A 13275-nucleotide genomic window follows, 5' to 3' on the forward strand; every position below is an offset into this window, starting at 1 on the left:
TTGACTTGTGAGGATGAGTTGGTGGCTATTCTAGCCCGGCAGATCCGGAAGTTAAGGTCTAAGAGTTATCCTTTAGTTAGAGTACAGTGGAGAGTTTAGCCGATCAAGGCACCCGCGTGGGAGTCCGAGTCTGACATGCAGAGTAGATACCGATACCTTTTCACCAGTCCAGGTACCTTTCACTGCCCATTCGAGGATGAACGTTTGTTTTAGCGGTTGATAATGTGATGACCCGATAGGTCATTTTTAGTTTTAGCCTTCATCTATGTGTTCCGAGACCTCGAATAGCTTCGTTTAGCATTTCTCGATTTGCGTGCACAATCCTTGTCTTTTTCTTGGAAATTGTTATTTTGAAAATTTGAAGAAAATGTGAATTTTAGCTTTAAAAATAATTTGAGTTGACTACGGTCAATAGTTTGTGTAAACAGACCCAGATCAATGTTTTGACGGTCCCGGTGGATCCGTATTATAATTTGGGAGTTGGGCCTATGCCCGGAATTGAATTCGGATGTCCCTAACTTGATTTAACGTTATTTGTCGAAAACTAGAAATTTGAAGGTTTAAAAGATTCCTAAGTTTGACCGTAGGTAGACGTTATTGCTACCGGGTTGGGATTTTTGTTTCGGAACTTGGAATAAGTTCATTTCACTATTTATGAGTTGTCCATAATATTTGCTGCAAAACGGAGTTGATTTGACGTGATTCAGACGTCCGGTTGTATGTTTGAAAGTTTTTAAGTTTCTTTGAAACATTTCATACATTTTGATGTCTGATACGTAGTTCTAGGTGTTATTTTGGTGTTGGGATCGCGAGTGAGTTCGTTTGATGTTATTACACTTGTGTGCATGTTATTACACTTGTGTGGAGCCCGAGGGGCTCGGGTGAGTTTTAGATAGGCTACAGATTGATTTTGAACTTAGAACAATTGCTGGTTTCAAAGATTCTAGTGTCTAGTGCTTTGTTATTCACGATAGCGAATCCACTCTCGTGATCGCAAAGGGTAACCTGGGCTGTGGTTGGATTTCTTCTATGTGAATGCGAGGTTGAGGTCGCGAACGCGAAGCAGTGGGGAGATTACCCTTCGCGAACACAATGGGTAGTGGGCATGGGAGGGGATGTGCTGAGTGTTCTATACAAATGCAGACCAAGGTTCTTGAACGTGAAGGCTTGGGGGAAGGGCCATCGCTATCGTGAACGCGAAGGCCAATTGGGCCGCAGTGCTTCGCGATCGCGTCAGGTCCTTCACGAACTCGATGAAGACCTGGCGCCAGTGATTTAACACTTCCGAAATTTGGGATTTATCACATTTTTAACCATCTCCACATTTGAGCTCGGCCTGGAGGCGATTTTGAAGAGGAATTTCATCCCCTGTTCATAGGTTAGTAGATTTTAAATCGTTTCTTCCATTTCCATCAACACCCATTGATTTATAGCCTTTAATATATACTTGTTCATGGTAGAAATTAGGGATTTAGGTAGAAATTGGGGATTTTGAGAAATTGAGATTTAAACCTCAAATTGATGTCAGATTTTGAAACTAATCACATAATCGAGTCCGGGGTTGACTTTTGTTGACGTTTTCAAAAATCATTAAAGATTGAATCTTTTTCACTCATGTGTAGTTTCTAAAGCTTATTTTGAATTGTTTGAACTAAATTTGGATAGATTCGATTGATTTGGAAGCGAATTTTAGAGAAAAAGCTCAGGTTGAGCTTTGCTTTGATTGCGGAGCGAGGTAAGTGTCGTGGTTAACCTTAACTTGAGGGATTAGGAGTTTTTAGTCTATTTGCTACATGTTTAATGTGTGGAAATAACATATATGTGAGGTGATGAGTACTTATGCGTTGTTGTTGGGGTAAAGCATGCGGGTGGAACTTGTTTCCTTGCATTTTATTGCATTGTTAATTATGATATCCATGATTAGATTAGGTTATTATTTCTTTGATTATTCCTTTTGTAATTATTTCTTATTTAATAATTGTTGAGTATTTGAAAGTTGAAGTTTGGTATCTCGGCATCATACTTGATGTTAAATACATTCTCCGCGTTATTTATTTCCCGAATTCATATTATCTTCATTGCATGGTAAGGAAGAGTGTAAAAGCATGAAGGGTGATGTCGTGCCATTGCATTCATCTCAATTATTTTTTAATACACAGTGAGGAAGAGAGTAATAGCACAAGGGTGATGCCGTGCCATTTGTATGCTTTATTCATTTTTATATAGTGAGGAAGAGAGTAAAAGCACGAAGGGTGATGTCGTGCCACTCATCTCATTTATTCATTATTACACAGTGAGGTTGAGAGTAAAAGCACGAAGGGTGATGTCGTGCCATTTTCATTTTACTTATATCATCATTTCATGGTAAGGACAAGAGTAAAAGCACGAAGGGTGATGTCGTGCCATTTTCATATCATTGGTTGATGATTTATTTGGCTATCACGTGATTTCATACATATTATAGTTATCATATTTTCCCCCTTTTTACATGTCCCCTCCCAGTTTGTACGTTGTTATTCTCTATTATTATTAGTGCTTCATATACACTTGTACAAGTTTATTTATGTAGGTGTCTTTTCATAGCCTCGTCACTACCTCGTCGAGGTTAGGCTCGATACTTACGGAGTAAATTTGGTCTGTTGAACTCATACTACACTTCTGCACTTCTTGTGCAGATCCTGGTTTTGGCCCCGGCGGTGCGTGAGGTGCGTTAGCTCGGATCATTGCATACATAGACTTGAGTAAATTTACTGGCATCCGCAGACCTTGAAGTCCCCTTCCTCTTCCCACTTTTACAGTTCATTTCCTTCGAAACATTTGTATTCATTTCAGACTCTGTTTGTAGACTTCTAGTTGCTCATGTACTCGTGACTCCGGATCATTGGAAATAGATATTATCACGTGACTTATGTTGGTATTGTATCAGATTAGGTTTCTATTTCTCGTTGTATATCATCTTTAACTGTTAGAAATTGGCCATTTAATTATCTCATGTCGGCTTGCCTAGCAAGTGGATTTTAGGCGCTATCACGACGCCGAGGTTGGGATTATGGGTCATGACAGTTTCTTTCTACCAGTGGGTTATATGTGTTACTATTTGAGTTTGTATAGGTGGTTAAAGTTGACATGACTATCACAAGGATGAATGGAGCGTAGCAGATGATTTGAGACATTTTATGGGTTGTGTTGCAGGAGCTTGTGAAGGATTTTTTTGAATCTCACTGCGGGATTATGACAGTAATAGAGTATGGGTATTGTGAGTTATCAGATGTTTTATTCTATGGATTTGAGCCAAGTGGGGGAGTCTACCATCAACAATTTGATTCCATGGTTATGTGTTGTATTGGTTTCGGTATGAGCCATACTTGTGGATTGGTTATGACTTGTAGAGGTTGGTTTTTAGGATGACTTGAGTAAGGAATTTCTGGATGCATCATATATTAATCCTTATGGATATATGGATGTCTTGGAAATGGTGTAGGGTTTCTATTCGTGATGGATGTAATGTACCAAGAAAAAGAATTCACTTGGTTGCTTAGTGTTGTGGATTACTTCTTTGGGTGTTATTGTGTTACTGGGGCACATGCCGTTTAGCTCGTTTGGGTGGTGCAATTGAGATTTTGAGAAGAGTGGATGACTCTCGAGAAGGTTCTAATGGATTCAAGATTTATATGTGGCAATTGAGATTTGTTTTCGAATTTGTATATGGCTAAGATCTGAGATTTCCATTGGATGATACCGGGACTTGCGGTATTTTTGTATCACTATGGATTGTACATTTAAATATTTGAAAGGTAAAAGGAACATCTTTAAATTCATAGAAGGTCTCCTTAGAGTGTATGTCTCGATTGTTATACTTTTGGGGTGCTTAAGAAGGAATACGACGCCTTATGGGCTTTAGGACGACGTGGTTTTATGCTAATATCTCTTGTTGTGAGCTTTGGGTAAGGATCGTGGTGCTCTGGCAAGGAGAAGTGTTAACTTGAAGGCAATTTGGAAGGAATTCAGTGACATAGAATGTCTTGGTAGTAGATTTAGTCAGCATGGTAATGGGTGTAATTAGTTCTTTTGGTTCTTCTGATGTGGTGAGTCTCTACATGCGCTTTGTGGCAATACTCATAGGATTGGCAACCTGCGTGACTTGGTTGGGTTTGAGGAATTATGTTCTGATGGCTTGGTTATATGAAAATGGGTCTTGAGGAGTTATCGATAGTAATGACCCGACCGGTCATTTTGAGCTCTAGTACTTCATTCATTAGTTTGAGGCCTTGAGTAGCTTCACTTCATGGTTTATGACTTTTACGTGTGGTCGGAATTGAATTTTGGGAAGTTCAGAGTTAATTCGGATGGAAAATTCTAATTTCGAAAGCTTTAAATTGAAATAATTGAATAAGGTTTGACTTTCTAGTAAACGACCTCAGAATCAGAATTTGAAGGTTCCAATAGGTTCGTATGATGATTTTCGGACATGGGCGTATGTTCGGGGTGAGTATCGGGTGGTCCGGGAGCATTTCAGTGCTTATTTTGGAAGATTAACATTTTGAAGGTTTAAGAATTTTCTAAGTTTGGGTTGAAGTAGTGTTTGGTGTTATCGATGTCCGTTTGAGATTTTGAGCATTCGAATGGGTTCGTACTGTGATTGATGACTTGTGCGTAAAGTTTGGCATCATTCTGAAATGTTTATGTGTGACTCGGACACGTTCGGCAAAATTTGAAAGTTTAAAGAAAGGTTTCGATCGTCGATTCATAATTTTGATGTTGTTTGACTTGGTTTGAGGCTTCGACTAAGTCCGTATCATGTTTTGGAAAGTGTTGGTATGTTTTGACGAGGTCCCAGGGGCCCCGGCTGCGGATCGGATCGGAAATGAATCGAGTTTGGGCTTGGGAGACGTGTTGAGGCAGTTGAGATGTGGTGCAATCGCACTTGCGTGGAAAGGGTCGCAGGTGCGAGCCCGCAGGTGCGGCGTTGTGGTCGGAGAAGTGTAATTTGGACTGAGCTGGGATGGCCACAAATGCGAGGATATTTCTGCATTGCGAGCCCACATATGCGACGAATGCTCCACATAAGCGAAATGTGAGCTAGGCTGTTGGGGTCGCAGAAACGGACGATCTTCGGACGTTCAGGAATGCAGGAGCGTGAGGTGGACCGAAGAAGCGGAGGTGCAGGAGTGGGATTTTTGTCCATAGATGCGGATTTATCTGTCCTTAGAGGGAACTACACTTGCGATGGATTTTTCCGCAGGTCTGGTGTCGCAAGTGCGACAGTTTGGCCGCTGGTGCGAAGAATGGGCGGGGCAGTGTTGTTTTAAAATGTGGGTTTGGCTCAATTCCACTTCATTTCTTTTGTGGGAGCTGACCTTGGAGCAATTTCAGAGTGCCATTTTTCATCATCTATTATGGGGTAAGTGATTTCTTTACATTGTGAGTTAAATACATAGTTTATATGTGGATTTGAATATGGAAATGAGTAGAAATTTGGGATTTTGTTAGAAAACCTAGAAATTGGTATTCTTGGATTTTGACAAAAAAATAGGACATGGAGATTGGAATAAATTATATATTTGAGTTCGTGGTGTTATGGGTAAAGTTTATCTTCAAATATTTTCGGAATCCGATTATGTGGGCCCGAGGGTTGATTTTATTGACTTTTCGAGCGGAGTTGGAAATTTTTACAAATTGTTAAATTGTAAGCATTGGGGTATATTTTGATTGAATTGCTAGTTGTTTAACTAGTTTCGGAACGTTTGGCTTCCAGTTGAGAGTTAGAGTGGCATAGGAGCCGGTTATGGAACTTCGGAGCGAGGTAAGTCTCCTGTCTAACCTTGTGAGGGGGAAACTAACCCTAGGTGATATTTATTGTTATGGGCAACTAGTTGTGGATGCTATGTACGCACGAAGTGATGACAGTCCGTACGTAGCTAAAGCATGTTTATGTCCGGGTAGACTTAGGACCTTATCATGTAACAATTGAATTATTTGAACTCGTTCTACTAGCTTAATTAATTGAACTTATAATTGAAATTGATTTAGAAATAAATATATGTATACCAGCCGGGCCTTATCACCTTGAGATGTTCGCTAGATATTTGAGAAGCGGTAAAGATTATATTCACCTTGCACACATGTACTGTATTGTAAGAACGTGTCTCGTGATTCAATAACTTCCATCCTTTATTATAGAGCGGGCCGAACGCCTTAGCAGTATAATAGATGCATCTATGGCTCGTGCCGCTCGACCCTCGGTAGTGTACACATTATTCTGGATCGGGCAGAACGACCTCGGCATAATCGTGCGTTATACCACTGGTAGTCCAAACATTCACGAGATTATCTTTCCACTGATGCCCGACATTTTATATGGTATTCCTTATTTATTTGATATTGGCACATGATATTTTCTGAGTTGTTAAGGTTGAATACAAGATTGAGAAATTAATACTTTAAAATAAATATTTGGAAGATTATCTAACTTACAGATTTACCCTATTATTACTGTGTGCTTGATATATGCTTGTGATTTATCATATTGCTTCATTGGACCTCTTGTAAGTGTCGATGTCGACCCCTCGTCACTACTTTTTTGGGGTTAGGCTAGATACTTACTGGGTACGCATTTATTTTCGTACTCATGCTGCACTTCTGCACTAAATGTGCAGGATCTGACAGGTTCATTTGACGATCATCTTGGCGCGTAGGCGCACCAATTAAGGAGACTTTATGTGAGCTGCATTCCATGCTACGCATCGCAGTCCACTAAGTCTGCATCGTACTATTTATTTTATCATGTCTTATTTACATTCTGGATAGATGTTGTATTATTATTGTGCTACTTAGAAAATGCTCATGCCATTATAACACCGGCTTTTAGGGTTATACTAGTTGATGCTTATGGTTTCGTATATTATTATTGCCTTTCATTTCTTTACTAAACTACAAATGTTGTACTTTCCCATGGATTTAGAAGTGTAAATCTCCTTTTTCTTATAAAAATTTGTGATTTCGAAAGTAATAAAATGAGTAATCAAATTGGTAAATCACCGTTGGCTTGTCTGACAGTGGCGTTCGGCGCCATCACGACCTATAATGGATTTTGGGTCGTGACAACTTGGTATCAGAGCATTAGGTTCACTTAGATCTCAAAAGTCATGAGCAAGTCTAGTAGAGTCTTGTGGATCGGTACGGAGACGTCTGTAGTTATCTTCGGGAGGCTTCAAGGTTGTTAGGAGAACTTCCCTTCTTGATTCTTCATCGTGCGATTTTATTCCACTCAGGCTTGTGCCTTTAATTTCTTCCTACTCAATCTTACGCAACTGGGTACTTGTTATCAATTGGGCGTCGAGGAGTTGTAGAGGTACTGCAGATGTGGTGCATAATGTTTTCCCTGCATGTTCGAGAAGGTTATTATTGTCACCTTGCGGAAGGATGTTCTGTCATTTCAGATCAGTAGTTGTATTATCGATGGTTTTGAGCCTATGCACATATTACTATGATGTTCGTGCATTGTTATCGCATAGTATTGATGTAATGGTGGGGTGCTCATTTATATGTCGAGGAAGCTAATGACTTGAAAGGAGGATTTCTCGGTGCATGATTTAGAATTTTGTCATTTAATTCCAGTGGGGGAAAGGCAATCAGACTATGGATGTTCAGACCTTGGTTGATGAAGTAACGAGACATGATATGTTCGAGCGTGGTGGAATTCTCATTTGTGATATGGTATCGTCGTCATTGTTTGAACACATTAAGGTTCGCCAGTGTTATGGTCTTCTTTGATTTGTCATCGGAGCAGAGTGTGGTGAAATAGTTTCTAAGAAGCGGTTGTTAAATATGGCAGTGTGTAGCGATTTCAGAATCGAACCGGTGCTTTGAAAGCTGATGGCTCAAGATAGATGATCTTTTAGGAGGTTTAGAGTTAGTAGCAATTCATTAGTTTGGGTGCTACATGTATGGATTTGATTTGGGGCAACATTTGGACAACGAAGTATGAGGAAAGGCATGGCGGGAGGTATCTCGCGGTGTTTAAATTACTAGCAGGTCAAGTACGAAAAATAGAGGTCGAGAAGTTTCTTAAAGGAGATGGTTTAACTGAAGTAAGAGTGGCAGATTAGCATATGGATTTTTTGGTAGGATAGCCGCGTGACTTGAGAAAGTTTAGAGCGGTTTGGGATTCATGGTGGAAAAGTGACTAGGTCTACGGATTTTATTTGGGATGGTGGATAATGTACTGAGGAACATTGAATATTGCAGAAAGGAGTTTACTTGAAATGAAGAAGGGTGTGAAAACTTGATTATCGTTGGGATGCAACATGACTTCGAGTTTTGAATGTATTGTCGGACGTTTAGTTGATGTCAATGGGGAATGAACGGACTTGTACAACTGGTGGATGAGCACGAGCTGAAGAGGGTTTACTAATTTCGTGGTAGTTGTACCTAGTGCAGCATCGTTGGGAGATGCCGGTATGGAATTCCACAGGTGGGCTATCTCCTGTGGACAGGTCAGCGGTTGGGTGATTTTGGCTGGTTATGGTGCAAGATCATGGTAATTGAGAAGTAGAAATCTTTGTGGGATCTAGGTTTATATAAGTGTAGCTTAAAGCTAAGTGGGGGAGCCCCACCATCTACGATTGGATCGCATGATTGTCTGCTGGTGCGATTTCTAGTTATCGGTGCATTTGGTGGGTTATTATGATGAAGAAAATAAAAACATCAGGGGTAATTCGGGCAAAGAACTTGATGGATGTGTGCTATATTTGGCTTTATTGATTCATGTTTCGGTTTTTGGGAAGACTCAGGGTTTATGCTTCTTGTGGATGTGATGTACAAGGAAAAGAATCCAGCTGGTTGCTTCTTTGAGAGGGTGTTCATGTGCTGGAAGAGCGTTAGAGTTTTGTTACATTCGGGACCAGGTCAGGGTGGGTGACTCTCAACAACGGTCCTAGTGGATTCAAGAATTAATGTGCAGTGCCTAAGGATTTTAGGTCGTTACCAGTTGGAGATGCTATTGTGCGCAGAAAGAGAGTATGAGGTGGCTCATGGGCATTGAGACGATGTGGTCTCGTGATGCGGGTCACTCGGGATGAGTGCGGATTTGGTTCGTTACATTTTTGAATGGAGTTATTGTAAGGCCCCGTAAAAAGGTTTTTCCTAAAAACCCAGGTTATGTGAGGCCAAAGTAGGCGTAGAAATGAATAATAGTAGAAATTCTCCATGGCCTCTCAAGCTCGAAGCGGTTCGAACTTTTTGGATTGAACAGCGCACTGGGAGTTGAAGGAAGATGTTGGGCAGAAGTACGCATTTCTGCGGCCGCAACGGCCGCAGAACCACTCTCAGCTGACAGGTCGCAAAGTGGGGCAGATTTCTGGGGCATTTTTTATGCCCAATTTCACGGCCATTATGCTACCGCATAACAATTTCGCGGGCCGCATTCTTGTCGCATATCCCGCCTTGGGATTTTTCGGAGAGAGGTTCTGCGGTGCACTATGCGATCGCAGAACCATTCTGCGGTGCATTACGCGACCGCAGAACAGGTCTGCGGGCTGCATAGTGACCGCAGACCAGATCAGTTCTTTTCTAGTTCTGGCCCCCCATTTTCGCGGCCATTTCATGGACCGAAAAACTATTATGCGGTCGCATATGTGACCACAAAATCCGTTCCTAAGCTTTAATTTTGGGAATTTTTAACCCAACCCTATTTCGTTAAAACATATCCCATGGACCATTTTGATCATATTTTGTGATATTCTTAGAGTGAGAGAGAGGGTCCTAGAGGGAGAAGTGATCTTCATCACATTGCTCTTCCATTTTCACTTAAAATCATAAAGATTATCAAGAGAGGCACCTAGGTCTTCTTCCTAAGAGGTAAGATTTTATCACCCAAACACTTAAATTCCAAATGTAACTAGAATGGGCCATTAGTAAGGTAATTCATGGGGATGGGAGTGCTTACCTTGCATGCATGTATCCTTGTAGTATGTGGGAAGATTATGTGCTAATGGAATCTTCCACAAAAAGGGGCTTAAAACATTGATGCACACCTAGTGTTTGATAATATACTCAAATGAGCTAAAACCATGTTCATCTTCCTAATTTTGGTTAAATTTTGTTATATTGCTAAAATATATTTAAGTTGCTAATAGTCTTAGAGTTTTAAGAGGCTCAATTGAGGTATGTTGACTGAAGCCCCTTCTTCTTAGAATCGAACCCCATGGTGTTCATGTAATTGGAGTAAGCCCTTAATCATTATAGAATTGGCGATTTCTAATGTGTTTGTGTTGAAGGATGTAAGTTCAGTCTTTATTCTAAATGATTCATCATGTTATCTTGGTATTTGAGGTTGTGTTCAAAATGTGGAATATGTGCTAGCTATGTTAAGACTTCATGTCAAGATCAAAATAAAGGGTGTTATGCCAAATTATATGAAAAGCCTCTGTGTGCATAAGATTCCCAAATTGCTCATATGTGAATTTAACGTCTTTAATAGGAAGCCTTATTGTTGTTGATAATAATAATGTTGGAATGTGGAAAAGAACTTGAATTATGAAATATGGCAAAGCGCCAAGAATAGCTTTATAGTTGGGGCCACTCATGCCATTGTATTGAAAGCATGGGAAAGAAATATAAATTGAAATGGCTGATTGAATATGGGTGATGTCTCAAATGAGATGGTCTAGCCAATCGGGCCGAGATCGGACTCCGTGTAAGAACATGGTGGTATTGTAGATGAAATTGTGAAAATGGTTGATTTCTCAAATGAGATGGCCTAGCCGATTAGGTCGTGATCAGACGCCATGCCGCACACATGGTGGTACTATGCTAGACATTATAATGAAATTGTGGTAATATCTCAAACGAGATGGCCTAGCTAATCGGTCAGAGATCGGACTCCGTATAAGAACATAGAGGTATTGGGAATTGTGGAATATCGGTACTAAAGGTCACCCAACCTAATAATATGGAAACTAACTTGAAAACGTATATGATCCTTAACTTGTTGTTTTAATATTATTTGATTCTTGACTATCTCTCTTGTATTATTATTCATTTTATTGAGTTGGTGTTTAGCTTTACATACTAGTGCTACTCTATGGTATTAACGTCCCTTTTGCCGGGGGCGCTGCATCTTTAAATTGATGCAGGTGGTTACATAGCAGACAGTGTTAATCACAAATAGTGCTGCATCCTCTTCTCAGCAGACTCGGTGAGCCTCATTTCATTCCGGGATCATGTATTGTACCTTTTATTTATATTATGGTCACTTTTTTAGGTATAGACGGGGCCTTGTTGCCGGCACCATCTTCACTCTCTTTGTATCTTTAGAGGCTCTGTAGGCACTATGTGTGTTGTATATGGGTATTGGGAATGTTAAACAAGTTATGTTGTGTTTGATCACTTGTTCCACTCGAACTATAAGAAATGTGTATTTTGGGACTTAAAGGCGCAATGTCTAATGAAACGATTTAGGATTGTATGAATGAGATTCCTACTGTATAATTAATGAAATCACATCCTTTATTGATCATGGGTTAATTGGGTAGAAAGTATCTAACAGGCTTGCTCGACCGGGTTCACTCGGTTAAGCACCGGTCGCGCTTCCCGAGGTTAGGGCGTGACAATTATTATTATTATTTCTAAGGCAAGTCGAGAATAAATTGGAAGAAGTTGAGTCGGTTCGTAATGGTTGAATAAACATGATTGTGGTTATGACCAGTTGACTCAGCGTGTGATGTTATACATGTGGTTTGTGGTTGTACGCGCGGGCTTGATAGCCACCACAACTTGATTAATTTGGGATGTATTTGATTCAAATGGCCTCATGGTGTAAATGGATTTCGGAGGAGTCATGGCGGTTTAGATCGTGACTCGAGGTTTGTATTTTCTGCGATTTGGGAATTTAGTTGCATGTTGCATTGGCTCTTCTAAAATAAGCTGAGTGAAAGGTTTCTAGCCAATGAACTGTTTATTCTACTGGTAGTTCAGGGGTTATGATGAATTCTTGTATTCTCGCGTAACAACATGATAGGTACAGTGAGCGGCATGGAAATTTGAAAGTTGAGAATCAAGGTTGTGGTTCGGTTTTGACAAAAATGTCACGACCTCGGATGGCAGGGGAGAATTCAAATTTTTCAGAGTAAGCTGCCATTTTCTTTAGTGTCACCTGAGAACGACGTTCTGTGTAAGAGGCTTTGTGTATTGATTTGTGGATTCTTGATTCGCTTTACAGAATTAGAACGGTTTGTGGTATAGATGTGCGGACTTTGCTACCTGAGGGGAAGGTCGTGGAAGTGTACCCCACGGGGAGATTTGTCTAAGTGTGGCATGTTAGTCACTTGATTGTTAAAGATTGAAGCCAAGTACGGGGATTTTCGGTAATATCATTAATGTGATAGTTTATGCCTAGAAGGCGCTCTATTCCTTTGGTTGTGAATTGTGGGAGTTTGGTCCGGAGTGGAAGGTTGCTCATAGGTATCATGAATAAGGCCATTGTGGATACTTGGAAGGTTATTGTCCCAGTATGATATGATGAGAATCGGTTTGAGGTCCGTTGGTGGGTCTAATGTGAATGTGTGCTCTACGTTAGGTCGGATGTGTTCATTCGTCATAGCATTGCTTATGGAGGAGTCGTCGGGAAATAGATGTTATTCTTCTCATCAGCTATTCCGTGTAATCTCTATTGTTCCATGTGGGTTGTGAGACGGCTTGATTATTCCCACATATGTTGAGGTCCCATGTAGCTTGTGGTGTTTTATGAGCAGGATGGCTCTTGAGATACAGGTCATATATCGCACCTTAGTTGTGCTTGGATTTCGTAGTTATGGCGCTTTCCATCTCCCCAGGATTTGTATTGTGCACTTGGCATGCCTGTGGTCGATATTCGAGCATTTCGTAAGTATAAGCGTTACTGCTTGATGTGTGTTTTCTTCTTGATTGTTATGTGTGTATCGGGTGGCAAGCCACCACGGGTATGTTGTTTGGATCGGGTGGCACGCCGCCACGGGCATGCCATGTGGATCTTGTTGCACACCATGACATTGTCATGTTTGGATCAGGTTGCACTCCGCAACAATGTAATGTTAGATCGGGTTACATGCCGCAATAACGAGATGTTAAGCATAGTTCCTTACACTTATTTTATGTGCCTTATGTTTCACCACTGAGGTAGGTTCACACCATCTATTCGGCCGTTTTATTCGTTACGCGGGTTGGTAGTCCTTTTCCAGAGTTTGTTTTTCCTTATGTATCACATTCGAGTTTGTATCTTGTTGGCGCATTGTGGGC

Source organism: Nicotiana tomentosiformis, chromosome 11 (assembly GCF_000390325.3).
Source record: "Nicotiana tomentosiformis chromosome 11, ASM39032v3, whole genome shotgun sequence".
Taxonomy (NCBI): domain Eukaryota; kingdom Viridiplantae; phylum Streptophyta; class Magnoliopsida; order Solanales; family Solanaceae; genus Nicotiana; species Nicotiana tomentosiformis.